We start from the raw sequence: 16,844 nt of genomic DNA on the forward strand, positions 1-16,844 counted from the left end.
TATTGAGAAAAATAGAGTGGTATGGAGTTAGAGAGATAGAGTGAGGTATGTATGTAGGGTGATCAAGAGTGAGGTATGTAGGGTGAGCATGAGTGAGGTATGGAGGGAGAGCTAGAGTGAGCTATGGAGTTAGAGTAAGAGTAAGGTATGTAGTGTGCACATGAGTGAGTTTCTGATTCCGAGTGAGTGACTTTGCAACTGAGAGATAGTGAGGTGGTGATTGAGAGAGAGTGGGTTGGTGATTGAGCTAGAGAGTGAGAGAATGAGGTGGTTAGGGGGATAGAGAGAGAGAGAGTAAGAGAGTGAGTAATGTGGTGACTAAGACATAGAAAGTGAGGTGGTGATGGACATAGTGAAAGTGTGGTGTTGATGGAGAGAGAGAGTGATGTATGAAGGGAGAGAGAGTGAGGTTTGGAGTGAGAGAGTGAGTGAGGTTTGGAGTGAGAGAGTGAGTGAGGTTTGGAGTGAGAGAGAGGTATGGATGGGGTGAGATACTGATGGATGGAGTGAGAGATAGAGTGAGGTATTGAGGGAGAGAGTGGTATGTAGGGCGATAGTGATTGAGGTATTGTAGGGGGAGAGAGAGTGATGTATGGAGTTATAGACAGTGAATAATGTTGAGAGTGATTGTGATAGAGTCTCTGTGAGAGTTAGTGTGATACTGAGGGTGCATGAGATAAGGATATATATATATTGATAGTTTTATTGTGAGTAATTTTGCTAGTGATTGAGTTTGATTTCGTGCTGGAGAGTGATGTTATGAGTTCTTGAGGTATAGTGATGTTGGTAGTGATGGAGAGTGTTGTTTATAGGTAATGTTGTTCATTCCAACCTATATGACCAAACTTTTTTTTATTGTTAATTCAAACCTTTATTAGTATAAAAAACACTGCGATAATTATTATTTGCCTTTGTACAAAGGTGAAACATGTCAACAGTAACGTATCATCTCTTACGCTATTTCTTCTTCTGTTTTCTCTTTAACAATTTTAATTATTTTTCCATTGCAAAAAAAACACTTCACATGTTTGTGGCAAGTAATAGTTAAGTGCTTCTCCAATGTCGTCCACCTCTTCATCCAGCATAAACCATTCTATGAGTAGATGATTTTGTATGTCCATTGACTGAAAAGTGTCAGTGTTTGCAACTTGTGCCGTTATTGTACTGATGTCTCCTTTGGTGTTTTCAACTCCATATATTTCCACGTCAATTATTTCCTGTGGTGCTGCGGTTACCTGTTGTTAAAAAATTGACATAATCAAAACATTAGAATTTTCTTTTGTAGGATTATAAGCGTTTCTAAACTACAGTGTGATGGTGTGTGTGAGAGTGTGTCTGCGAAAGTGTGTCTGCGAAAGTGTGTCTGCGAAAGTGTGTCTGCGAAAGTGTGTCTGCGAGAGTGTGTGTGTGTGTGTGTGTGAGAGTGTGTGTGAGTGTGTGTGTGTGAGTGTGTGTGTGTGTGTGAGTGTGTGTGTGTGTGTGAGTGTGTGTGACAGTGTGTGTGAGAGTGTATGTGAGAGTGTATGTGAGAGTGTATGTGAGTGTGTGTGTGTGAGAGTGTATGTGTGTGTGTGAGAGCATAGGTGTGCGTTTTTGTGAGGTGTGGTGTGTGTTTGTGTGAGGTGTGGTGTGAGTTTGTGTGAGGTGTGGTGTGTGTTTGTGTGAGGGGTGTGGGTGTGTGAGGGTGTGTGTGTGTGAGGGTGTTTATGAGTGAGATAGAGAGAGGTGGGGAGAGAGAGAGAGCGAGAGGTGGTGAGTGAGATAGAGAGAGAGTTGGTGACTGAGAGATGTAGAGAGAGAGTTGGTGACAGAGAGATGTAGAGAGAGCGAGGTGGTGAGGGAGAGAGATGTAGAGAGAGAGATGGTGAGTGAGAGAGGTGTTGAGGGAGAGAGTGAGATAGAGATAGAGAGGTGGTGTGGGAGAGAGATAGATAGAAGTTCTGAAGAAGAGAGAGAGAGAGAGAGAGAGAGAGAGAAGTTGTGAGGGAGAAAGAGAGAGAGGTGGTGGTGAGAGAGCTTGAGAGAGCGGGATGAGTGAGAGATGTAGAGAGAGAGATGTGTTGTGTGAGAGATGTGTTGTGTGAGATGTATAGAGAGAGGTGGTGAGGGAGAGAGATGTAGAGAGAAAGAGAGAGAGAGATGTTAAGGGACATAGATGTGGAGAGAGTGTGAGAGAGTTGGTGAGGGAGAGAGATGTAGAGAGTGAGAGAGTGATGTTGAGTGAGAGAGATTGAGCGTGAGTGGTGGTGTGGTAGAGCGATAGAGAGATATAGTGAGAGAAATATATATATATATATATATATATATATATATATATATATATATATATAGATAGATAGATAGATAGATAGAAAAAGAGAGAGATATTGAAAAATCTAGAGGTATGTAGATGTTAGAGAAAATATGGGAGTTTTTGAGGGCGAGAGAGAGTGATGTATGGAGGGTGAGGGAGAGAGTGAGAGAGAGAGAGGTGGTGTGGGAGAGAAAGAGATAGAGAGAGAGAGGTTGTGAGGGGGAGAAAGAGAGAGAGCGAGAGAGAGGTGGTGATGGTGAGAGAGAGCTTGAGAGAGCGGGATGAGTGAGAGAGATGTAGAGAGAGAGGTGGTGAGGGAGAGAGATGTAGAGAGAGAGAGATGTTGAAGGACATAGATGAGAAGAGAGAGTGTGAGAGAGAGAGGTGGTGAGGGAGAGATGTAGACAGCGAGCTAGAGGTGCTGAGAGAGATGTTGAGAGATAGAGAGAGTTGGTTAGGGAGAGAGATGTAGAGAGTGATAGAGTGGTGTTGAGTGAGAGAGATTGAGCGTGAGCGGTGGTGTGGTAGAGCGATAGAGAGAGATATTGAAAAATCTAGATGTATGTAGATGATAGAGAAAAATAGGGAGTTTTTGAGGGCGAGAGATAGAGTGATGTATGGAGGATGAGCATGAGTGAGGTATGGATGGTGAGCACGAGTGAGGTATTGGAGGGTGAGCAAGAGTGAGGTATTGGAGGGTGAGCAAGAGTGAGGTATTGGGGGGTGAGCAATAGTGAGGTATGGAGGTTGAGCAATAGTGAGGTATCGAGGTAGAGGAAGATTGAGTTATGTAGGGAGAGCAAGAGTGAGTTGTGGATTGTGAGTGAGTGATGTTGTGATTGATAGTGAGTGAGGTGTTGTTTGAGAGAGTGATTTGGTGAGTGAGAGAGAGGTGGTGATAGAGAGAGAGGTGGTGAGTGTGAGAGACAGGTGGTGTTTGCAAGAGAGGTATGGTGTGTTCAATTGAGTGATGTATGGAGTGTGCGATAGAGTTATGTATGAAGTGTGTGATAGAGAGGTGTTGAGGGAGATAGAGAAAGAGAGTAAGGTATGGAGGGAGAGAGTGCGTGAGGTATGGAGGGAGATGGGCGTCAGCTTAATGTATGTACTTCAATACTTACTTGTATTTTGCTGTGCCTTGTAGTATTTAATATTTTCTGTCCATTAAATTCATGTACTGTGACATGAGTTAACGTAACAATCTCCAATCTTTATCTGAAATAGAGTGGTTTCTCTCCACAGTGTCACTTTTATTTTATCCGTGGCATCTTTTAAAGTTATTGATTTGAGTGCAGTTTGTTGTCCGTTGATGAACACATTTTTATTTTCCTCTCCCTAAAATTGAAAGAAAATTGTTCTTTTTTTGCTATTAACACATAGTGATAGAGAGATATATTGTGTTGTGTAAAAAGAGAGAGCGGATGCTGAGCAAGTGAATTAAATTATTGTTCCATGTGAAATTAAGATGTGTAGATAGCTGAAGAGAGAGGATAGTTTCTGTTTTTCTATCACAGTGTTTTTGTTTTTAGAGAGCTAGAGCTGAGACTTTGTTGTGTGTTTACTATTTGATGGACTGTATAGAATGATGTTTTAGATTGTGAATGAGGTGTTGATTGATAGAGGGGAGTATAGAGTGTCACAGCTAAGGAGATATCTAGATTTGCATTTAACTTGCCTTTTAGAGTTTATAGTTAGGTAGCGTTATGTATATTGGGAGATAGATGTTTAGAGATGGTGTTTTTTATAGACTGTGATTGAGCAAAGTGTTGATAGAGAGTGTGTTAGTTTTGTTTATTTAGAGTTATAGTATATAGAGGTATGTATAAAGAGTGCTCCTGATGTGTGTAGATCTAGCAAGAGAGTGATGTGTGAATATATCTTCCTATTGAGGTTGTTGTGTGTTGAGTTTTTCCTAAGATTTGAAAGAGATAGAGAGGTATATGTGTGTGTCTAGAAAGAGAGACAGAGCTGTGTTCTGAGACCTAGAGATTTGTTTACAGTGAGATCAAATGAAAGAGTTGTGTGTATAGAAGGAGTGTTATATTTTGCGAGCCTGATTTGTTATTGAGATGTTTTGAGTGAATTTGAGATTTGTTTATAGATAGTGAATACGAAATAGGCCTTTATAGAGATTGAGTGTTCTAGATAGAGAGACAGAGTGTTTAGTGATATGTGTTGCCTGCTGTAGAGCTTTGTTAACAGAGAGCTAATTATAGAGAAACGTGAGTTGACATGGTGTGTTAGAGAGAGATAGACAGGTTATTTAGTTGTTACTTACTTCAGCAATGGTTCCGCAAACTGTCATAAGAGTTTTTAAAGTTGCATGCTTGATTTCCTCAATTGGTGAAGCTGGTGGTGCAGGCGGTTGTAAAATGTTTTCTGCTTCTTTGAATATTAACTGAGTTAGTGGCATTGCTAGAAATTTTGTGACTTTGCTCTGTAATGAGAATTGTTTTGTTTTTGATTAGAAAATTCCGAATGAGTAGTCCAGTAGTTTTTTGTTTGTTGGTATAATTCTTCTTGATAGTAAGTAGCTTTAATTGTCCCGGTTTTATCTGCTAGAGCCAAATGAAATAGTACCTTATTTTCTTGTTTTGCATTTTTGTAGTTGGTTTTTCTAGAACACTTGATGAAATTGACTCTTATGGGTTTCTGATAAGGTTTGTTCTCATCGGCGCTAATGTTACCGATTTCTTCAATAGACATCATCTGAAATGAAAAATATGTTATAAACTATGCTAAATAGAAACCCATAACACTTTATGATCACTGTAATAGCATTCTAATGTACCATAGTTTTGCATTATGTCATTAGTATATATATGATCTAAGATGGATTGGTAGTTAGTTGTGTAATTGTCTATGAGTTGTTTACATTGTAATTTTGTTTCAAAGAACCAAATTAGTTTGTTAGTGTGTGAATTTTGTTTGCGCTAAATCTACATTGAAATCGCCCATAATGATAAATTTGTGTGTTGGGTAAAAATTACTTATATTTGTGATAAAATATAAAAGTGAAGTAATACTTTTCTGTGGTGGTTTGTATACTATAATAAGCAGGTAATCTGTGCTATTAATATGTATTGTAAAATGTAGAATGTGTATCCCTTTGTGTGTTTCATAAATAGGTAATATAAAAAGATCCTTTTTGTAGTACAGTATCATCCCATGGTTTGTGTTATATGTATGAAATTTATCAAAGATAATGTGATATTGTTCTACATTAAAATCTTGCCCTGTTGCCTTTCTTGTAGTGTTGATCTCAGTTAAACAAATAATGTCCGATTGCAATATGTTTTTATCAGCTATCATTGATGTGAAATGTTTCTGAAGGGATCGTATATTGTGTGCGATGATATTAAAATGTGCAGTGTGTCTTTCTAACTGTGTGATTGATCTTTCTAGTGGCATACGTGTCCTTAATCTTTGCATTTCCTCATTAACTTTTGGATGTACTATAATTTTCCCCTCATCAAAATTTTGGACATATATGTTTCCAATTGATTTTGCTCTGCTTAAAGCTACATAATGCAAATGATGAATTGTACTGTTATTAAAGTGTATATAATAATAATAATAATAATAATAATATTAATAATAAAAACATTTATAAAGCGCCTGGTTACACTAAAGAACAGTGTGTCCCTGCGCTGAGATATAAAGTGGTTCTATAGTTTCACCTTGTGTCCGATGTATAGCTCGTGCCGATGCTTGGCGTAAAGGAAATGTTTCCGTATAATAGTTATAAATTTCCTTGTATATTGAAAATGTCTAGCTATAGCATGAATTGGTGTCCATGTATTAACAATTTGTGAATGATATAAGTGTTTATATTCCTGCTGTGTTTTGCCTACACTCCGATTGTCAAATGCTACCCAAACAATAAATGGTGTATTGTTAATTATTTCAACTAATTGCACTACGCCAGTTGCTAACCCATCATTAACATTCACATTGCAAGTTAAATCATACCGTAGTTGTAAAGCTATGTGTAATGTATGTGCAAGTCCCATTGTTTTTGTTGGATCCTTGGGCAATTGTTTAAGTATAGTTTTCTTAACATTTTCTGACAGATCAGAACTAACGGTATCATTAGCTACTGTTATGTAAACTGGATATTGCTCGCTATGTTGCTCCAAAACTTGTCTGTTAATTTCATTAACTTCTACATTAGTAGACATAAAGGGCCAGATGTAGGTGGCCAAATACCGGTCGGTAACGGCCGAAATTCGGTAATTTCGGCCGTTTACGACCGGTAATTCGAATTGGAGATGTAGGTGCCCAAATATTTCCGGTTCGGTAAATAAGAGTCGGTATTATTCCGAATCGGAATTCTCCGAATCCTTACTTACCAAGTTCTTTGCTTCCGAATCGGTAAATAAGAAATGGTAAAAAAGGCCCATCGAGATGTAGGAAAGGGAAAAAATACCGAATTCAATGAAATTCGGTATTTAAGAGACAGTATTTACCATGGATTGAAAGCAGGTGGTAACCAGGTGCAGCCTTTAAAAAGGGGCCCAAAATGCAACAGTTTTGCAAGAATGGTGGCATTTTATGTGATTGCAAGGCGGCAACTGCTACAGGCAGCAGGAGAGAGGGTTTGGAGAAGTGAGGAGCAGGTCTACAGGCAGAGGATCACCCTATTCCAACTGACTGAGCCAGAGATACTGCAGAGGTACAGGCTACACCCCAGAACCATCCTGGACTTGATTAGGGACCTCCACCCATACCTGGATCACCCAACACCCAGGGCCCACGCCATCCCAACCCATGTGGTGCTTTGTAGCCTACACGTGCTTGCCTCTGGGACCTACCAGAGTGTTATTGCTGCAGTTAATGGTGTGTCCCAGAGCTGCCTATCAAGATTTTTCCGTATGTTCCTGGAGGCCATGACGCAGCGAATGGAACATTACATCCGGTTCCCTGACACACCTGTGGAACTTGCAAAAACAAAAACTGATTTCTATTAACTGGCACACTTCCCTCACGTGATAGGCTGCATAGATGGCACCCACATTCCACTCTGTCCACCTGCAGCCACTGAACACATCTACAGAAACCGTAAGTCAACGCACTCCATCAAGGTGCAGGTGATATGCAATGCTGCCAACATCATCACAGACATAGTGGCCAAATTTCCAGGTAGTACCCATGACGCCTACATCTTCCAGAATAGTGGGATATACACACGGCTTGTTGCTGGAGATTTTGGCGATGGATATCTGCTAGGTAAACAACAGTGACACACCCTGATAGTCATGGCAGATGTATGTGTGATGCATATGTAACTAATGGCGCTCTGTTTTTCCCCATAGGCGATAGTGCATATGCCCTGCGTTCCTTTGGGCTCACACCCTACCTCAATCCAACTACCAGGAGTGAGAGGCGTTATAATGTGGCTCAAAGGTCAACTCGCAACGTAGTGGAGCGCACATTTGGATTACTCAAAAGCAGGTACCGCTGCCTTCACAAGAGTTGAGGTGCACAACAGTACACCCCCATCCTGTGTTGCAAGATAATAGTGACCAGTACCATGTTGCACAATCTTGCCACCAAAGAAGGCACAGAGGTGGAGGTGACACATCACGAGGACATTGATGATGACCAAGAACAGGCAGAGCCCCAAGCAACAGGAGCAACAGATGGTAGATTGAGACGGGCAGAGATCACACGTCGTTATTTCTAGGTAATTAATGAGACACAGACCAGTGTAGTGTTTGAAGAATGTGGTTTAAATTTCACTACAGCATGCAAAATAACAAACGCTATTGTCCTACAATGCCTGTCTCCATGACTGCGTGTGCATAGTTACCCTCACTGTGAGCAGTCCTGTTGGGTTAAGGCATTGTTTAATGTTTACGGCCACGCACTACATTGCGGGATTTACGAGGCTGGGTATCCATATCTTGGATAGGGACTGACTCAGCATTGCTGCGCCTGATGCTCTTGCGCATCTCTGGTACAGGTGTGCTGGACCCACTCCTGCTGTTGGACCCTTCTGTCTCTTCCACACCTGTGTCACTAGCAGTGCCTGTTTGATTCGTGAGCATCTGCTCCATTGCAGAGGTGACTCCACCCATACCCCTTGTTAAGTCTGTGCAGCAGTGCACTATTGCATCCTGCATGGTTATGGAACGCTGGCACAGCAGTGATGTTGCTGTGGCAAAGCGGTTAAGGGCCTTGGACTGCTGCTGCATACACTGCCGCTCTCTGCGACGCTCTAAGTGGTCCCTGTCCAACTTGTCAGACAGTGCAGCCATGTCCTTAGTTATGTCTGACATCCCCTTGGCAATTGTCTCTATGCGCCCAGCAATGTTGCCTATTCCTTTGTCAATGTGTGACAGTTTGTAATTGAGGCTGCGCACCTGCCTGTGCACGGCCAACATTGCCTTCGCCTGCAGGCGCTGTACTTTCACCATTGTGGACTCCAGCCCACAGAAGACGCTCTCTCCTTCCTGCCCCTCGCCACTCTCACGTGCCCTTCTGCCAAGGACACTGGCCCGCGCAGCGCCTGCTGAACTCTGCTGCCTGGCCTTCTCAGCCACAGGTGGAATGCTTTGTATTTCGCCCTCCTCATCTGAGGTTTGCAGAATCCTCAGAGGGGGCACATCAGCCCTCCTTGCCCTTCCCTGCATGGACGACTTGGTCGTTGGTGTTGGCGAAAGCGGTGGTGCTTCCAACTCAGGGGTTCCGAACAATAGAGGGGATTGCTGAGAGGTGTTGTGGCTCGCTCAGGTGTTGAGGCTTCCTGGGATGTGTTGTTGTCTCCCTCGCTATGTAAATGTCTAGCAAGCACACCTGGGTATTCTTAATTAAACGTGTCTTTGTGAACTTTAATCTGAGATTGGGAGCCTCCCAGTAAAGGTAGTTGTGCCCACAACTGTCAAATTACTGTTCTGTAGAGGCCTAGTGCACACTAGGTCTGACTGGGAGCTCACCCTGGTCCCTAGGGTTTCATGTCTTTTATCTCATTCATCGATAGTGAAAACAAATTAATCCGTATTCATAAATTCACACAACTTTTGTAGGTATCAACGATTTATAGTGGTACCATATTCATTTATATACATTCAAATCATGATTGGTATCAACATTGGAACCTCCAATTATTAAACAATATACCATTTAGACAATAGATCATAAAACAATGAAACAAATATTATCGCGTGTCCCAATGCATTTCGGGTCTACTGCGACCCTTCTTCAGGGGAGTACAATTATTTTTCACGTATCCAGTCTTGTTATAGTGTAATCCACTTAAATCATCACATCAGTATCGTATTCAGGCACTACAAAAAATATGAAATCATGATGTTTACCAGTCTATTTACAACATATGTACAAGATTTTAGTTATAGAATTAACACAGTAGTCCATAGTGTCTAAAAGTAAGGAAATAATAGAGGAGTAATCCATAGTCACCACCACGAAACGTGTGTAAGTCAAAAGTATGAAACACCAACAGCCTCTGTGTGTGCTGTGAACAAGAGATACCTAATGTATATAAAGCCTTCACTCGTCCTAAAACTGTGAAAGGTAAATATAGGATATCGAAAACACACATCTACCTGCTGAAAATCGTATTAGACATTCTGCATGTCTAAATTTAATCAAATGCGCCGAAGTGAACAAGATCCATGTCTGGGGAAATTAGAAAAACCGAAGTTCCAGCTCGGTTATACCAAAGGGACTCAGGCTAATGTAAACCATCCATGCATTAATCGCTTACCAGTCAGTGAGATTTTAATGTGAGGCAGACGATGAAATTATCCTGTATGGTTCTACCAGCCCGTAAAGCTGCAAAGAAAAATTGCGCGTCAACTACCCATCCATAAAAACAAAACGTGTAGTGTATAAACAATCCTTCTCAACGCGTATCTCACCTCGACAAACTGGCGTACTGTCACCTCTGACCTCCCAATGATTCCCGGTAACAACTTCCGGTGTGGTAGCGTGCCCCTTAAATAACGACGTGTGCTGGTTACGTGAACGTCGTAAATGATTGCTAAATGGTGTAACCTAGAAGCCAAGCGTAGTGGCTGATATTGACACGTTTAAGTGAGCAAAAATGTTCGCTTAATGTGCACTAATTAATAAAGAAATATGTGAAACTCATGAGTGTGATGAAAAAACGGAAGGTGAAAGTAACGATAGTGAAGAGGTCATAGAGAAAAACATAGGACTACGAGAACATGATGTGGACTGCGTGTCAATCCTTTACACTGGTTATAAACACATTAAAAGTAAACCGTATTTGAACCTATGTAACAAAAAGGATCTAGCCAAGGTCATTCACTGTATACCTAATTATGAGACAAGCTGTAAGTATCTTCTCACATTGAATTTTGAATATCACAAGAATGTATCTGACTCTCTATAAGAAACATGCCATCTCATATTGGTCATTGAGCCCCCCTGGGGTCAGTGTGCTCAATTTTTTTATCCAAAAAGTTTCCCTCTGGGATAGAGCTATGTTGTGGTCTCTGCCCACGTGTTTCTCAACTATTTCTAATACAGTGAATCTGAGTTGTGGTATGGTGTGTGATGCTTGAGTCCAATGTGTCGCTAGGCTGGATGTGGTGGACCTGTTGCGTATAGTACTCTTATGTTCTATTATACGAGTCTTGACTTTTCTAGAGGTCCTTCCAACATATGTTAATCCACAGGGACACACCATACCACAACTCAGATTCACTGTATTAGAAATAGTTGAGAAACACGTGGGCAGAGACCACAACATAGCTCTATCCCAGAGGGAAACTTTTTGGATAAAAAAATTGAGCACACTGACCCCAGGGGGGCTCAATGACCAATATGAGATGGCATGTTTCTTATAGAGAGTCAGATACATTCTTGTGATATTCAAAATTCAATGTGAGAAGATACTTACAGCTTGTCTCATAATTAGGTATACAGTGAATGACCTTGGCTAGATCCTTTTGGTACATAGGTTCAAATACGGTTTACTTTTAATGTGTTTATCACCAGTGTAAAGGATTGACACGCAGTCCACATCATGTTCTCGTAGTCCTATGTTTTTCTCTATGACCTCTTCACTATCGTTACTTTCACCTTCCGTTTTTTCATCACACTCATGAGTTTCACATATTTCTTTATTAATTAGTGCACATTAAGCGAACATTTTTGTTCACTTAAACGTGTCAATATCAGCCACTACGCTTGGCTTCTAGGTTACACCATTTAGCAATCATTTACGACGTTCACGTAACCAGCACACGTCGTTATTTAAGGGGCACGCTACTACACCGGAAGTTGTTACCGGGAATCATTGGGAGGTCAGAGGTGACCGTACGCCAGTTTGTCGAGGTGAGATACGCGTTGAGAAGGATTGTTTATACACTACACGTTTTGTTTTTATGGATGGGTAGTTGACGCGCAATTTTTCTTTGCAGCTTTACGGGCTGGTAGAATCATACAGGATAATTTCATCGTCTGCCTCACATTAAAATCTCACTGACGGGTAAGCGATTAATGCATGGATGGTTTACATTAGCCTGAGTCCCTTTGGTATAACCGAGCTGTAACTTCGGTTTTTCTAATTTCCCCAGACATGGATCTTGTTCACTTCGGCGCATTTGATTGAATTTAGACATGCAGAATGTCTAATACGATTTTCAGCAGGTAGATGTGTGTTTTCGATATCCTATATTTACCTTTCACAGTTTTAGGACGGGTGAAGGCTTTATATACATTAGGTATCTCTTGTTCACAGCACACACAGAGGCTGTTGGTGTTTTATACTTTTGACTTACACACGTTTCGTGGTGGTGACTATGGATTACTCCTCTATTATTTCCTTACTTTTAGACACTATGGACTACTGTGTTAATTCTATAACTAAAATCTTGTACATATGTTGTAAATAGACTGGTAAACATCATGATTTCATATTTTTTTTTGTAGTGCCTGAATACGATACTGATGTGATGATTTAAGTGGATTACACTATAACAAGACTGGATACGTGAAAAATAATTGTACTCCCCTGAAGAAGGGTCGCAGTAGACCCGAAATGCATTGGGACACGCGATAATATTTGTTTCATTGTTTTATGATCTATTGTCTAAATGGTATATTGTTTAATAATTGGAGGTTCCAATGTTGATACCAATCATGATTTGAATGTATATAAATGAATATGGTACCACTATAAATCGTTGATACCTACAAAAGTTGTGTGAATTTATGAATACGGATTAATTTGTTTTCACTATCGATGAATGAGATAAAAGACATGAAACCCTAGGGACCAGGGTGAGCTCCCAGTCAGACCTAGTGTGCACTAGGCCTCTACAGAGCAGTTGTTGTCTCCCTCAACAGCGCTATGACCTGCGCTTTTCTTTTCTTTCTCCTTCCTTTTAGGTGCTGGTGCCCTCTCCACCCTTTCTGGTGCTGTACTGCGTGAGGACTCCCCTGTGAAAACATATGAACATAGGGTCAATGGTGTTGTTCACCTGTGTGTATTTCTTCAATAAATTGATTACACACATTTACCTAGTGTACATTGTGTGCTTGAAGTTGTGTGTGGCATTCCTTGATGAATTGTATGGTGTATGCATTGCATGTATGTAACTATCACTAGGTCTCCCATGATGCATTGCTGGCCCCAAGTAAGAGCTGTTCAGGAGTATAATGCTTACACAGTGGGGAAGGGGGTCAGGGTAATGGGTGGGGATTAAGGTCCATGCATCTTACCTTGTTTCTTTGTTGCTCTGGCAGAACTATCCAAGTCACCAATTCCATGTATGCATTCTGGCTCCAGGGTTGATTCGACGAGCTCCTCAAGCTCAGTTAGTTTTGGTGCTCCGTTTTTTCCACCTCCTGTTAGACTAGATTCCTTTGTTTGGGCAGCAATCTTCTTCTTGGTGATGATGCGCAGGTCGTACCATCTTTTCGTGATGTCGTCAATCTCCCTGTGAGTCACCCCAATGGCATTGACCTTTGCCTGTATGTCAAGCCATGTGTTTCTCTTAACAGACTTTAGCAACTTGCAGAGACTGTTTCCCAAATATTTGGGTGTTGTGCTTTACAATTTCTTCCACAAGCACCTGCAATTCTGCTGGGCTGAATTTCATTTTTCTTTTGCGCTCTCCACCATCCTTTTGCCCTTCCTGAGACTCCATTCTGTGTACCAGGTAAGCTCTGGAAAGCCAGCTCCTCTCAGTTTCCTCCTGCTCTGCAAATTGTTCAGTTGCTCTACACCTGCATGGGTGTGGCCACTCCCAGGTACTGGGGAGGGGTGCTTCATTCTGATTGGTTGGTTACTCTGGGCCTTTGTTGTGGGGTGTGGTGGGTGTCCCTGATTGGTTAACAGGCTCACATGTCAATATTTCGAACTGCCGATTCGGTATTTACCGAATCGGTAAATACCGAATCGGTAAATACCGAATCGGTAAATACCGAATCGGTAAATACCGATTGGATATTCCGATTGGTACCGAATTGGTAAATTTTACCTAAATTTTTCCTACAACCTGTTTTCCGATTCTAAAATACCGATTCGGTATGAGTCGGTATTTAAGAGTCGGAAAAAAGGATTTACCTACATCTGGCCCAATATATGGTATTGTTTTAGAAAGACTCTCATTAGGTGGTATTTCTCTTTGCATAATTTTAAAAATATCTTCCTGTGTAGGTTTCCCCTCTCGTAATCGGTTTAGCAGTTCTGCAAAACGAAGATCATCTTTTTGGTGCATAATCTTAGTTAGTTCAAATAGTTTGAAATGTTCTTGCCATAAGTTAGTACTTAAAGGGCCATACAACAGGGTAGCCTCTTGAAAAATGTATCTGTCAAGAACTGGTTTCGATTGGTAAAAGTCATCGATAGCTAAAATAGAAATTCCTCCAAACGGTTCATTAGATGATTTTATTTCTTGTAGCATGTTATGGATAAAATTGAACATATTTTGACCTACCATTGAAATTTCATCTATAATAACAACTTTTACATGCACCATTTCAATTTGAAGAGCAGTTCTATGTTGATGAGTTGGTGGTTTATAATTTAACGCTTGTGACACGGGTATTTTAAAAGTACTATGCAGTGTTTTTCCATTAATATTATGTGCTGCTTTGCCTGTTGGAGCTGTAAGTAAAATATAAATATTATCTGGATTTTCATATGCCTTGTACTATAATAGCATAGTAATGTTTGATATAGTGCAGTTATTAGAAAGCTTTTACCAACACAGCCCTTCTAATGCAAAAAGTATAGCATGGAGTGATTTTAGTTTTTAACCAATGCAAATGGGGTAAACAAAATTTAGTTGTTCCTCAGTTAAATTTTGCATAATATTCTGGTATTTATCATCAGGCAAAATTGAGTTAGTTAAGCTTTGTTCTTAGGTGACTGTTCTAATTCCTAAATCTAATGACAAATCATATAGATGTTGTTCTTTATTGTTCCCTTCAGCGCATATAGTTTATGGCGGTATTAAAAAAGGTGATAGAGGAGGTGATATTAGAATTTCATTACTGTGTTCACTAGTAACGTTTGTAATCTCCCTGTGATGATGGTTATAAATTTTAACTTGTGCATCAACAAAGTTTTTAACTTCTAGATACCTATCATAGTAAGTGTTCTTGTTTAAGATTATTTTATGTTCTTCCCTCCATGGATAGTGCAGCATTAAGATTTCTCTATAATAATCTTCAGGTTCATTGTTTTTGTTAAATCTGCAGTAGCGTATTATTTTGCACCGTTTGCGCTTACTTCAAGTATAATTGTTTGTGCTATCTCTATTTTCTCCCTCTTCTTCAGTACGTTCTATTTCTATTTCTTCCTCATCAGAGCTGTAAAAGTTTGTTTCTGCAAGTAAGTTTTCGCAATCAATTTCTTGAGATAGTTAAAATTTGCTGCATAATCAGCTAAAGTACACGTCTATAATGCTTTTGGCCTCTTGCAGTATTTAACAATAATATTTTCACATTGAATGTTAGTAGAAGTATCTGGCAAAGCATTAATAGTTTCCATATCACGCATTAAATAAGTTATTTTTTCAGGACGGCTAGTATTAATAAATACAAATGACCGTGAACTTTTCCTTAATGGAATTTGAAGAATGAGATATGCAGCTTCTTGAGCACTAATTTCTGTACAGTTGATGAATTTGTTTCCTATGTGTTTAAGTTGGTCTTTGACATTACTATTGCTTTTAACCTCTTTCGCAGCTTGTGCAATAAGTTTTCTAATTCCTCTTTGTGATTTACTGATATAGGAAATAATGTAGACAGCACAAGCATAAGCAGCTAGTATGAACTGCAAGTCTATGTTTGCTCGCCAAGCTTTTAAAATAGTAGTAATATAGCTATTAATAAAGCATTCCCCTGGTGTTCTTTTTAAAAAAAATAGTTGGTTTTTCTAGCGTAGTTTGTATAGAAGTAATATATTCTTTATTATCCATCTTAATTACGTCTAAGAAATCTTCAAAAGTAAGTGTATTAAAGATAGTAGTATTCATCGCTTCATGGATACGTTTTATATTCTCTTTCCATTGCTTATCTGTGCTCTCAAGTTTTAATGGCTCTAGTATGAGAGTATTTGACATTGGATATTTTGCATATTGATATTTGCATGTTCTTTTATTTTTACGTCTGCAATTTTTAGTATGGCCATGCCTTTATGGAGTTATTAAAGGCTGTAGGAGTGTTTCATCTGACTTATTACATGTGATATATTTGTCAATAAAGCTATTGACTTCCTCTACTGGTGATACACCATACAGGGGTGCATTTTTTATCCATACTAATGCATGTATATGTGGAGAACCTCTGTTGAAATTTGACTCTGTAGAAGTAGTCTACTATTTACCCAATGGGATTTGTTCCGTGCATTAAAAACACAATTAAACAATTTCCTAACTTGATAGTCAAACTGCCTTGCACATGTAATAGGATCTTGTTGTATTAATTTACATTTTGTTTCCCAAGACATGTTTTGGAATATTTCCTCTGTGCATTCATTTAAATGTCGAACTCGCAATAGTATATTTATTAAATGGTGCCATTTTGTTTCAGCAGCAGATAAAGTTAAAAAAAAAGTTGGTATTCCAAGCTGCCTTATCACAGCAAACAGATCTTTTTTGCAACTTTCCCAATATGGAGGGGAACTCCGTATAGTTTTCAAGACTTTGTAACCTTCATTATACTGAAATACATTTTCAATGTTATATTTTATGTCTTTTGCAGTAATACTTTTCCCATCGGTAACATTTTTCCTTATTGAAATGTTAATTTTACCTTGGATTTGCTTAATATGTAATTTTTTAAGTTCAAAGAACACATTAGTAATATTTTTAGCTACTCTTCGATCATGACTTCCTAATTCCCATTGACAAATAGTACTATAATGTACCGGTATGAGTCTTTCCTTATTGTTTGGCCTTCTTTCCCCACAAAAAATTGTTGGAAAAGCTAAAAACTCTGAATCTTTGTCTTCATATAAACCTCTTGACGTGTTATGTTCAGCTGGAGCTAAACTTAATACATCTACACTATTAGTGGTAATAGTTTCATTTGTTAACATAATATC

General features: G+C 39.6%; 1 long non-coding RNA gene across 1 annotated transcript; it reads right to left on the reverse strand.

Moving 5' to 3' along the window:
• Positions 1 to 860: 860 nt before the first annotated feature.
• LOC147722457 (uncharacterized) lies at positions 861 to 14,999 on the reverse strand. Its single transcript, XR_015310026.1, has 4 exons — positions 13,010 to 14,999; positions 4,572 to 5,002; positions 3,415 to 3,628; positions 861 to 1,235 (listed from the first exon to the last, which is right to left on the reverse strand). It is a non-coding gene; the product is annotated as an uncharacterized LOC147722457 (long non-coding RNA).
• Between the last annotated feature and the right edge of the window lie 1,845 nt (positions 15,000 to 16,844).

The sequence above is a fragment of the Lissotriton vulgaris genome, chromosome 4_1 (genome assembly GCF_964263255.1).
Source record: "Lissotriton vulgaris chromosome 4_1, aLisVul1.2, whole genome shotgun sequence".
Lineage (NCBI taxonomy): Eukaryota > Metazoa > Chordata > Amphibia > Caudata > Salamandridae > Lissotriton > Lissotriton vulgaris.